Source organism: Halichoerus grypus, chromosome 1 (genome assembly GCF_964656455.1).
Source record: "Halichoerus grypus chromosome 1, mHalGry1.hap1.1, whole genome shotgun sequence".
In the NCBI taxonomy this organism is placed as follows: domain Eukaryota; kingdom Metazoa; phylum Chordata; class Mammalia; order Carnivora; family Phocidae; genus Halichoerus; species Halichoerus grypus.
Genome location: NC_135712.1, coordinates 56,335,268 through 56,348,429, shown reverse-complemented (window position 1 = coordinate 56,348,429; position 13,162 = coordinate 56,335,268). Strand labels below are relative to the sequence as shown.

Below are 13,162 nucleotides of genomic sequence, written 5' to 3'. Positions count from 1 at the left end.
TTCTGGCTTGAGGAATAGAAAATGGAAATGTTAAAGCTCCAGAAAGAGATGGGGGAAATTGCCAGGTCTTGTCCATTTGGGCTTCTATAACAAAAATACCAAAGACTGGGCAGCTTATAAACAGAAGAAATTTATTTCTCACAGTACTGGAGGCTGGGAAGTCCAAGATCAAAGCACCAGCAGATTTGGTGTCTGGTGAAGGCCCTCTTCCAGGTTGCAGACCGCTGACTTCTCTCTGTGTCCTCAGTGGAGGAAGAGGTAAGGGAGCTCTCTGGTGTCTCTTTTATAAGGGCACTGATCCCATTCATGAGGCTCTGCCCTCATGACCTACTCACTTCTCCAAGGTTCCTATACCATTCTTGAAATCTTCTAATACCTCGTCTTTAAAGTTAGGATTTCAACATATGAATTTTGAGGTGATACAAACATTCAGGTCATAGTGCCCATTTTCCCCCCTCTCCCTTTACTCTGTTCTCAAATCCCCGGGACCAGGCTCTTGGGCAGTGAGGGCAGGGGCATGCTAGGAGAAGCAACCTTCCTCTCCTTTTGGTAGAACTGTGGCTCCATGAGGACATGGCTGAAGCCTGTTGGTTTTTTACCTTCCTGTTTCTGTGGCCTCCCTCCACGTGGGACAGGATGTAGTACAATTATAGATGTGAGAAGTCTCTGGTCAGGGGATGGAAAAGAGGAGCCACAGGAAATCAGAAACCACTGGAGAATGAGCAGAAAAGGAGAAGCATGAGAAGATGTACCCCTGGGCTTCTCCTTGACCTGCATTAGTAGGAACCTGATCATTATAAGCACACCAATGGCTTTGAGAACAAAGGTATAGACATACAGTTATTTCTCAAATACAGTGGTCTTATTTGAGAAATAAGATACAGAGCACCACTGGGTAGCTAACATGTAGGGCAAATGCCAATAGTACTACAAATGGGGTTGCTGGATTTAGCAAATACAAATACAGTTGAATTTGAATTTCAGATAAACAAAAAATATATATATTTTTAGTATATGTATATCTCATGCAATATTTGGCAGTCTGTACTTCATCTGGCAGCCCTAACTGCACAGACATTGATAATTGAACTGACTTTGGAACTATAGGCCATGAGGAACTTGTGGAATGAAACTAACCAAGTCAAGTGTCTGCTAAAACAAAAACACGGTATTTCCCACAGGGTTTAAACAAGATTTAGATTTTCATAAGGGAATATTCAAAACATCCAAAATACAATAAAAAAAAAATCATTCTGCATGCAAAGACCACAAAAAACATCTCAACTTTCATGGGGAAAGATGACTAACAGAGGTCAATGGCAAGATAAGAATTACCTGACAAAGACTTTAAAGCAGCTATTATAAAATTTTGGAAGAGTAACTACAAATATTCTTGAAGAAATAAGTTAAAAATAAAAGAATTGACAAGGAAATACACAATATAAAGAAGAACCAAATGGAAATTTAGACTGAAAAATACAAAAACTGATAAATATTTTGGAACATCAAGAACAAACGAAGAGAAACAAAATTACTAAATATAGTGGGGAAATCTTCTCTTGAGTTCTTTAAAATACATTTGGCATTTGAGAGCAAAAAGAATAATATTGTCTGATGGGGTTTTCAAAGTATATGAATACAATATACATGACAACTATAACACAAAGAAGGGAGAATAATAGGACCTGTATAATGGTAAGATTTCTATATTACAATTGAAATGGCAAAATAGGACGCTAAATAAAGTGTCAAAAGTTAAGTATGTGTTTTTCAGTTACTAGAACAATTGCTAAAAAATACAAAGACAATCAAAATTGTAATAGACAAATTAAAATGGAATCCTAAAAGCATTAAATTACTTGCAGTGAAGTATTATATATATCTATAACATAGATATAGTTTCATGCCAACAATACAAGGTTATAATTTTTACTTTTTTTTTTTTTAATTTATTTATTTGACAGAGAGATAGCACAAGTAGGCAGAGCGGCAGACAGAGGGAAAGGGAGAAGCAGGCTCTCTGCTGAGCAGGGAGCCCGATGTGGGGCTCGATCCCAGGAGCCTGGGATCATGACCTGAGCCGAAGGCAGCCGCTTAACCGACTGAACCACCCAGGTGCCCCATAATTTTTACTTTTAAATATCATATGGCTTTTAAAGAAATTTAGAGAAGAAAAGAAATACATACATATATATAGACATATGTATGTGTAGTCTTTTGTATTTACCCACGGAAGAGGCTAAGATCCAATGGTTTGCACCAAACCAGAAAAGCGAAATCAAAGAGCTTCCTAGAGGAGGTGATAAAGTGAAGAAAGAATGATGATGTACTTGGGGAAGCTCCCATTAGTTTAGTATGAATGGGACAAATGTATTGAGTCAGGAGTGATGAGAGGTAAGACAAGAGAGGTGGACAGAAACCAGAAAATGAAAGAACTTTGTGGGATTTTCCTTTCTCTTTCGTCTGGTAAGCTTTTCATCCAAGGTTTCCATGAAGAGTTTCCCTCATGTTATAACCTGTGCAGTTAACACAGTGCCTGGCATATGAGCAAATATTGATTGAATGAATAAATGAAATGAGTGTTCTGAATGAGGGTATTTCTCCCATTCTGACTTTATACTCATCTCCTCACTCTGATGCTTTATAACTTTTTTCCTTTTTTCACAATCCCTTCTTCCCTATATCCTTAGTCAATGACCTGTAAGGTATATAGTCTCAGCTTCTACGCCAGTGGGGAGAGGTCTCCCTATGTGGCAAGGCATGCATGCTCTTGGGAACAATGTATGGGGCTACCATTTTTTAGAGATCCTGTTGAGACTTGATAACTTTCTTTTGGCAATAAGGTTGATAATGGTTGATACTCCTATTTTCCTATAAAGCAGCTAAGCTCAAATGCTCCTCCTGCCTGCCCCCAACTACACACACACACACACACACACACACACACACTTTATTAAACCAGCTTTCTTTAAACTTCAGAGTAGCTGATCTGGAAGAGAGAAAGACAGAAAAAGAGAATCTGGGAAAACAGGAATCAGAGAGAGAATAATTTTAAACGAAGTTATAAAACAATGTTTTCCCAAACCTTTCTGCTAGCATGGTTGACTGCGACATACAAGTTCTACAAAACTCCTTCAAATCTTGGCCGGTACTTACCAGGCTGCAGTATTTTTCAGGAATGCTAATTGTGCGGAGCAGAAGGCCTTGTACCCTGCCAGGGTCTAGTTAATTATCAGTGACTAGCATTGAAAGTATTAATTTGATTTGAAAAGTCTCAAGTTAGTTTGGGATACGATTTCCTCCAACATTGAGAATATCTTGTTTGAATAGTTCCTGAATTTTTAAATTAGCTAATTAATTTATCATTAAAATTTCATTTGTAAAGTCATTTTCTTTTCTTTTTTTTTTAAGATTTTATGTATTTATTTGAGAGAGAGAGAGAGCATGCAAGTGGGGAGAGGAGCAGAGGGTTAAAGGGAGAGAGAGGGAGGCAGAGGGAGAGAAATCTCAAGTAGACTTCACACTGAGCACAGAGCCCGACGCAGGGCTTGATCTCACAACCCTGAGATCAATACCTGAGCTGAAACCAAGAGTTGGATGCTTAACCAACTGAGCCACCCAGGTGCCCCCCCTAAAGTCATTTTATTTTCTAAGGTAAGATCTTGATTTTAGATTTTTCTCCTGTCTTTAGTCTCAAGAACCCTAAATAAGTAAATTCTATACAATAAAAAACCCAGTTTTGAAGACTGTTATAAAGTCTGGTTATAGAGTAATGTGGTCCAGGTCATTTAGAAATTGGGTATCTTCAACTGGGAATGCATGGCTCATTTTTACTTCTACCAGCTGTTATAGAGTAGCAAAACCAAAGAAACAGAAAAACGCTAAGGCAATTTCCTTTAAATTGTAGGGTTAAAAAATAATTGAGGAAACTTACCCAAAAATCAGTTCCCTTAAATGTGGTTTATTGCAATTTTAATTTTTTATGGTTACATTTTAACTTTTATCTCATAAATTAAATATTAACAGTTATGCCTAAGCTGGAAATATTTTATCCACTTATGAAAATGCATTGACTAACACTAATTAAATTTGTTTAATCAAGCTTAACAATGCTGCATGCTGTTACCAGAAAGTGAGTACCATACACATTTCCCAAAGTGCTCAAGCTAGAACACCACAGACTCTTTCTATTGGGGTATCCAAGGGTACAGCCATCTGTTATTTACTCTAATTTTTTAATAAAAGTTATTATTCATCTTTATTGCTAATCATTTATGTTGCAAAGAAAACACATTTTATGATTATTATTATCATTTTAACTCCACTATAGCCAAGGAGACACAAAGGAAAATGGTTTGCATTCAACAGTGCAACACTAATGTTTGCAAATGGTTTAGCTTCAGAGGCAGGAAGACATAGGTATTATGCAGGTAATACCTAATATCAAATTATACACAGTAACATTTAATCACATTGCCCTAATACCTTCAGCACAATGAGCTTTTCCCCAGTGCAATAGGAAAATGTGATCACTCTTAATGCCCTGAAGGACAAGACAGTGGCTGTATCATTCTTTATCGTGTATTGCTTTTGTTTATAGCTAATCACATTTAGACTATTTTAACCCGGGCCCTAAAGATATACAATAAATCATACCTGATAGAGCAAGACTAAAACCTGTTGGGATTGCCTTCAAGCCGCACTGAGCACAGAGAAAAAAAAAAAAGCCCACGGATTGAGATAGGTGGGGTCCACTTCAGAATGAAGAGAGGTGAAGAAAGTTCTGTGAAGAGAAATTGTGCGTTAGGGACACTTAGTGGGATATCGTGGTGCCTCCAATGATTCTCTCCAATACCTTGGTATGGGCAACTGACTCCAGGGTCACATTTTGAGATGGTACCCAGGAAGGTTCACAGTGCCGGCAAAGAGGGATATGATATATGCAGGTCGAGTATTAAGGGGTCAGAAGGAAAGATAATACTAAAGCCTAACATTTACTGCTCACCGTGTGTAAGACACTGGGTTAGGCACCCGATGTGAGTCATCTTACCTTCCCATTGACCCTCTGAGGTAACCGCTCTCATACAAATGTTTTAGATAAAGGCACAGGCTAAGAGGAGTTCTAACATCTCCACAGTCCCACGGAAGCGAGAGTCACAGCCTGCAGGTCTGAGGCTGTGTTCTTACTCACTTTGGTATTCAAGTGAGCTAACTAGGAGAATAAGTCATCAACCAATATTTTCCAAACTTACTGGAGGGAAGGGGCACGTTTCACAGAAGGTACTTAATGACTGCCCTTCTGGAAAGTACTAAAGTTAAGGTTGAGCTTGGTAATAAGAGTCCACAGCAGGTGTGATACAGAGATCATGGCAAAGTTAGGGAATGACCTGGATTTCTGAAAAGGAACAAATGTTGCAATAACTTCAGTATGTCTTGCCAAGGCCGTGGGACCAGGGACACCCCAGTTTCAGGGGCAGCATTTATTCCGGAAGGAATGGGTGTCCCAAATGTTCATGGGAAGAAGTGGTTGGTTGAGGTGGTGCCTTTCTCTTGCTAGTGCTGGGGGTTAGCGGGGCTGATGCTCTAAATCTCCTGATGCCTGACACGTGAAGCATTCCCCAGAGGCACCCTAGCATGGAGGGCATGAGACAAGCCAGAGTGACACACAGTCCAGTAGCCCAAGCGCTCCAAAGGAAAGAAGTGTCGGGTGAACCACAGCCATTTCCTCAAGTTTCTTAGTGAATAGGAATCCTCTGGGCATTTTTTATAGAGATTCATCTATGCAGAGAATTTGGAACGCATGTCAGAATGTGTAATCCCACTCGATATCATCTGCAGCCATCTCATGAGAGACTTGAATTAAAGATACCTTCTGGGGATGCCTGGGTGGCTCAGATGATTAAGCGTCTGCCTTCGGCTCAGGTCGTGATCTCCAGGTCCTGGGATCGAGCCCCATGTCTGGCTCCCTGCTCCCTCTGCCTCTCACCCTGCTTGTGTTCTGTCTCTCTGTCTCTCTCTCAAATGAATAAATTAAAAAAAAAAAAAAAAGAATTATCTTCAAGATAGTTAAAAAAAAAAAAAAGATACCTTCTAAACTTGTTCCATATAGAAACTGAAACTGGAGAAATGTCTCTGACTGGTGGAGTCAGATTTTGATACCTTGAATGATAAAGGCCATATAAGTTGCTCTCATTTATACATGCTGTTTTAATGAACCTTATTTCTGTTGGAATATGCTCAAGCAATGACTGAGCAGAGTAAGGTTGGGGGAGGAAGATGGTGAGAGGAGGGACCGCCTCCCGTGCTTTTCCTTTAGCGTGTTGGCATTGGATAAGAGATACCAAAATGTGTATAACTGTTTCCCTGCCCTTGAGGAGCTGATAATTAGCTAGGTGATAGCAGGTGAATAGGTTGTAAAATAAAACAAGTGTAGCATAAAGATGTCAATTATTCCCAGAACTTACTAACAGAAACTTTTAGGTCTTGCTTTTCAAAAAATCACTTTCCTGGTGTTTGAGCTTTCTGGAAAACAGAGAGTTGCCAAGTAGGCCATTCTTAGCACAGCTGTGCCCATGTTTAGAAACATTCATTATTGTTTTCCTTGTTCTGCACTGAACCCAAAACAAATTAATCCTCTTAAGAAAAAGGGAGCCTCTGGGTTTTGGGTTTCCCTTTCAAAGGGTTGAGCATATAGAGGGATCTGGTGTTGGAGAGTACTCCCCACCCTCTGCCTTCCTCTAGTGGACCTGCTGGAAGCTTACTCTCTGCTATCTGTTTCGTTGAAGTCCTGGAATGGAGTTTGGGAAAACCCTTTCCTCCTTTCAGCTCAACAGAGCATGATGGCTGAGGGCTCTTGAGCTCAGAGCCAGCCTCTTTGTACTTGAATTCAGGCTCCATCATTTCTTACCTGTGTCATGCTGGGAAGTAAGCTCTCTGAGCTTCAGTGCATTGGACCACCAAATAAGAATGTTTGTTTCTCCTCCTAGGCTTGCTGTAAGCACGAAATGAGATAATATATACAAACCAACTAGCAAAAGTCATGTAAATATTCCATAAAAATTATCTGCCAGAGTTTTCATTATGATTGCAAGATATATGGCTAATTAATATGAGAACTGATAAGCCAAAATGTACATAGACCTGAAGCTGCAATTCTGAGGATTTTCTAGGATTCTTCCTGGCATCTGCATAGTACCCTGTGGATCTAATCCCAGACAAGTTTTTTCCCCAATGAATTCAATATTAAATGATGCTGGTTTGTAGGTGGGACATACTAATTTTCTCCTGTATTTACTTACACGGTTCATAGGACATTAATAGTAAAAAAAAGTCTTCTTGACTTTTCATGCACAGCAGATACAGACCAAACCCAGTTAAAATAAGAAAAAAGAGACTTCAATATTTTCTCTTTAAAAGGTAGCTGCTAGAATTTAAAAAGCTCGTTCTTACTAACTATGCATACCTAAAACCATAAGGACATGTAAAAATACAAACTTCTTTTTCCATAATCCCAGCCCTCAGTTCTTTAAAAAAAAAATTTGTGCCCAGAGAATCAGCATTACCAGAAGGCAATATTTATAGAAGTGGCAAGTCAGCCAGCCCAGCTGTCATTAACACTTATCATATCATCTGAGCATAACCCTCCTTAGAGCACCTGGCAGTGAGGAGAATTATAATCACATAAATACAATGAACTATATATTTTAAAGTGTGTGTATGCCTGCATGTATTTGAGCCCTTTGATGTTGTTTGACACAAATCGTAGTTCAAAACTCCGACTTCTGAGGACCCATGCAACTAAGCTTGGTGTGGGTTAAAACTAAGTTACATAGGATGAGCAATCGTGCGAATGGCATTTTACCAGAGTCCACTTTGTATCAGATGGTGCCTTTTATCAGGTTATGGCTGAAGGCAGGATGGAAACCATTACAAACAGCGAGCTGTGGCCAAAGCAAGGACTGCCCAGCTTTGCCTCAATGTTGTGCTCTGGAAACTTCCAATCCAGCTTTCTCCCTGATTCTAGGAGGCCCCTGATGCTATTACCACAAAATTCACATCCGTATTCTAGTTTATTCCTTTGTTCTTGCCTTTTCTGACCCTGTGATTGACATTATCTTGATCACACTCCATTGGTGTTGGAGGCCTTTCACTCTTGATCTATTGGCATTTGCTCTTTTTACAACCATGGGCCCCTCTGAGTCGCCAACCAGAAATGTGCAAAGTCTCTGCTGATAGTAACTGCCAATATGGAGCCTGAGGCCTACATTTTTCTTGGTTTCCTACTCATCCACCTCCATTTGGATTGGTTCTGAGCTATATATTCTTTTTAGTAGCTGCCCTGTCCCGAGAAGAAATAGGGATATAAAACTGGAGTAGCACAGAAGGATTATTTGAATGAGACTGGACAAGCTAATTCACATAAAATCCCTAACTCAGATCCAGGCACCCGGAAAGATTTTGGCCAAGAGGGCATAGTAGGTTTTAGAACAGTGTGTTTGGTTGTTTTCTGCTGTAATGGCATAGTAGGTTTGCAAAATGGCTCCTGACTTAGGTTTGGTCCAATGCAAAAACTATTGCTTAATTGTTGTTGGAGAACATTAAATCACACCACGTAGTTCGCTTTCACTTCATTTTCCTGTGAAACCAGTTCTCATTTGTCCTTACAGACTTTCACATATTTGCTTTTCTCTCACTGAAGCCTAGTCGAAAAGAGTGGGATTTATTTGCCTCTTTTTGTGGACTGAATGTTTGTGTGCCCACCACCCCCAAATTCATATGTTGAAGTCCTAATCCCCAGTGTGATGGCATTGGGACTTGGGACCTTTGAGGATGGAACCAAAGATGGCCATCTGCAAACCAGGAAGCCAGCCCTCACCAGACACTGGATCTGCCGGTATCTTCATCTTGGACCTTCCAGCTTCTAGAACCTTGAGAAATAAATGTTTGTTCTTCAAGCCACCCATGTTTCTGGTATTCTGTTATAGCAGCCCAAAATGATTAAAATACCTATTTTGATTCTAAAGCATGTTTCTCAAATTTGAATATGCATATGATCACCTTGGGTCTTGTTAAAATGCAGATTCTGATTCAGCAGATCATGGGGGTGAGGCCTACATCTCTAACAAGCCCTCCTCCCCTATCTACAAGACACTGCTGATGTGTGGATTGCACTTTGAGTAGCAAAGTTCTCGAAGATTCTAAACCATTCTGGTATATGGCAAGTGGGGCAAATGATATATACAATATCCCTGCTATGTAGGGAAATTGAACAAATAGGCAAATGTCTTTGAGCATTACTTTAGGAAGGAGGACTAGTAGGGTTCAAAGAGTACTTTGTATTGAAAAAAGAGAGTGAATATTCTGTCTTATTTCTTTGGAGTCAAGTTTTAAATACTTTTGAGAAATGGCTCTACAGTATATTCTAACTTCAGATGAAGCCAGATGTCATTTCTTTAAGCATCATTTTAGGATTTAGATGATGGTCAGGATTAATATTGTTCATATTGACTTTGGGGAAAGAAACAGGATGAGCCCGTTGACAGTGAGCCCCTGCTGGTGTCACAGGATTAAATTATGTATACATTTCAGAAGTTCTAACTTATTAACTGAAATGGAGACTGGTAAACTGCTTTTTACAGGTAGTTCTGAACAGAAGAATAACCAGGTTGTACATGGGCCCTGCAAAACAACTAAAGATGATTTCCAGCAGGTTCGATATGGTGTAACATGCTTTGCCAAGCATTTCCTTCACTGACTCAAAGCACAAAGATTTCCAGAGAATGCTTAATTCTGTGCCTCTGGTCTCTTTCTACTTATCCCATCAAAAATATCTGTTTGCAGTAGCTGTATCCTGGAATATTAAGGTTTGAACCGACATCCACTTTTTGCTATTTATAAACCCACATTCAAATACAACGATTGTTAGTATTTTCTTCATATGAAGAATGAGATGTTTAAAAAAGGCCAGGCATTTCTTTAAGTAAATTTGCTCTAGTCATCCTTGAAAATGGAGTCTGTCAGCCCCTCCAAATGTTTGAAATTTCCTCTCTGGGGATAGAGGTGTGGGGTAGAGGAGCTAAGCCTTCCTGAGTTATCCTTCCTGAGCCCTGAAATACCTTCGCTTGTCCCATTTGCCTCTTCTGCTTTCGCCATTCGGCCCCTCTGTCTCTCCAGGGTCAGCAAACAGGCGGCTGTCCAAATCTGCAGGTATTTGGAGATCTGACAACCCAGACGTGGAAATCCATGACAACCACTTAGCATAGGGGCTGATTTTGGACTTCTGCTGACCATAGCGAGTTTCCTTGTGTGATTCTGATGCAAATGCGTGCTCTGTACATATAGAAAGAGACAGGAGTATGCTAGGAAATCTGCTAGTGATGCAGAAAAATGGAGAGAGATTAAGAGACCAACTATATCATCCTTTTCCTTATCTCAAGATGAGGTGGGGATGCCTCTGTCAGGCAGAGCAGATCTCAGAGATGGATATATTTGTCTTTTGATCTCAGAGAACAAAACCCATGTTTCTGTTTTTTCCACAGCTTCTGGCATGATAAGGAGAAGAATCTATCTGTGTGTTGGGGGATGGGATGGGCCCTGTATAGTTGATGTCCTTTTATTTCTTGCCTTCCAATTGGGAACAGTAATTTCTTCTTGGTTTGTTAAATTATCACATAAAATAATGTATGTGAAAAATGGGCATTTAATATATTTATTGAAATGGTATATATTCCTCCTTAATGAGTAATTAAATTTCATATCATATTTACAGGGTGGGCCTTTACAATTGAGGAAAGGGAATAAAAGATTACAACCACTACTCTTCCCAAAGATGACCATGACTGTGATGGTCAGAGAAAATCCTATTATATCATAATGCAAGAGGACACCATTTCTATTTACTTGGCTACTCTGCCCAGATCCTGCACTGACAATGATTTTTGCCTGAGTCTATTCCTGTGCACTAAAAAGTGTTCTGAGCTTTGAGATGAAATGCTCTGTCACTCAGCCCACTGGGAGGGCAGGTGAATTGGGGCAATTTGAGGAAAGGTGAGAAAAACTATTGTCTTTCCCTTCACAAAATGAGGGATAAGAACTTTTCACATGGGGATAATGGAAAACCTAAATTTAGTGGTCAAAAAGGCCAAATAGTGTTCTTGACTCAAATTTTCATTTATTATGTTTGTCCACTCATTCATCATTCCATTTCCAAAATGTACTTATTAAATGACACTGACACTTTTTGTGTCAGATATTGTGCTAGAAATATAGAGAAAAATGAGTCATAGGTGTTACTAACTAAATGAACTCACATTCTGGTAGGAGAGAAGACAGCCTTATTAAGAAATAATGATACATGGGGCACCTGGTTGGCTCAGTCGGTTAAGCATCTGCCTTTGGTTCAGGTCATGATCACAGGGTCCTGGGATCGAATCCCTCATCGGGCTCCTTGATCAGCGGGGAGTCTGCTTCTCCCTCTGCCTTTTACCCCTGCTCCTGATCTCTCTCTCTCTCTCTCAAATAAATAAATAAATCTTTGGAAAAAAAGAAATAATGATACATAACTGTGTTATATGTATAGTATGTAGATGCAGCTATAAGGTATGTAGTGGAAGAGAACAGAAAATGATTCTTCTCCTGCCTGTGGATTGGGGGATGGAAAGTGGTCAGTAAGAAGGTGACAGAGGCCATGATGCACACACATGTGGGTCTTGAAGAATGGGAAAGGATGTGAATTTAAAAACTTAAAATTATTTGCATCCTGTTAATCAGCAATTTTACTTCTTATATACTTAGGATAATTTCTTAAGGAAATAACCAGGCATATACATGTTATTACAACAATAGATAAAAACAAAAATGTAATTTTCAACAATAGAGCATTGAGTAAATAAATTATAGTGCATCCACACTGGGAAATTAATATAGCTGTTAAAAATCATGTTGTAGAAGATAGGACAAAAAATGATCATTACACTGTTGAATGAAAAACAGTTACTTTTAAGTTTGTACATGTTATTTCCAAGTGTGTGTGTATTTGTGTATATATATATATAAACATACATATGTATGTATATAAACATGCATATGATGAGAAGAAACATATACTCCAGAATGCTAGCTCTCATTATCTTCATTTGTATTCTCAGATTTGTTGAGATATAATTGACATGTAGCATTGTATAAATTAATGTGTATAGTTTGTTGACTTGATACACTTACATGTTGTGAATTGTGAAATGATAGCCCTAGGAGCATTGGTTAATACCTCCATTACCTCACATAATTATCATTTCTTCTTTGTGGCGAGAATATTTAAGATTTACTCCCTTAGCAACTTTCAAGAATACAATGCAGTATTGTGAACTCTACTCCCCATGCTGTAATCAGATTCCCAGAACTTATTCATCTTATTACTGGAAGTCTGTACCCTTTGACCAGCACCTCCCTGTTCCCCCACCCTCAGCCCCTGGCAACCACCACTCTGCTCCGTTTCAAGGAGTTCGGCTTTTTTTAGATGTTGCATATAAATGAGATCATGCAGTATTTGTTTTTCTCCGTCTGACTTAGGTATTCAATAATCCTTTAAAAATCAATAAAATTTTTCATCACCCACCTTCCTCCAAGGGCAAAATTCCTTGAGGAATTTGATTGTGCTCTTTATTTTCTGTAAAAGAATAATAACCTGATCTCTAGTAAGAATAAAAACACAGCAAGCTGCCCTTTCCAGATAGGGCAACTTCAAATTGTTATCAAAGGTATGGCGAGAGAAGTGGCGAAGGACACATAGGCCAGTCGTTTCTCTAAATTTTCTCTGCTCTTTCCTTGGATCCGGACAGCCTCCAGATCCAGGGGACAAAATGCTGTCCTCTTGGACCATTGCTTTCACCAAATCGGGCAGCAGTGTTCTCTTTTGGGTTCACTGAGTAAGGCTCCAAGAAAACATGAGACCTGTTACATTTCCTAAAGCAGTATTTTGAGAGGGTTGTGTCTCTCAAAAGCCTACATGAGAAATCTCTTTTCTAGAAAAAAAGTACTAGAAAAATGTGCTGCTTCCCTAGGGACTGCTTTCATTTCACCAATAAAAACTGTATAACTTCTCCATTTATTTATTTATTTATTTTTGCTTAGGCTAGTAAGAAGCTTAGGGCCAAATTTGTGGGTG

At 39.2% G+C, this 13,162-nt stretch overlaps 1 long non-coding RNA gene across 2 annotated transcripts in view; it reads right to left on the bottom strand.

Moving 5' to 3' along the window:
• Window positions 1-599: 599 nt before the first annotated feature.
• LOC144379828 (uncharacterized) overlaps window positions 600-13,162 on the bottom strand; it is a 55,640-nt gene continuing 43,077 nt past the window's right edge. Inside the window, exons 1-4 of one of the 2 annotated variants that reach the window (XR_013443265.1) lie at window positions 10,116-10,250; window positions 6,908-6,991; window positions 4,657-4,783; window positions 600-711 (exon numbers count right to left, since the gene is read on the bottom strand). This is a non-coding gene — a long non-coding RNA (uncharacterized LOC144379828). Of the gene's footprint in view, window positions 712-4,656; window positions 4,784-6,907; window positions 6,992-10,115; window positions 10,251-13,162 lie in introns of those variants that run through there. The other variant, XR_013443266.1, reaches the window with a different exon arrangement.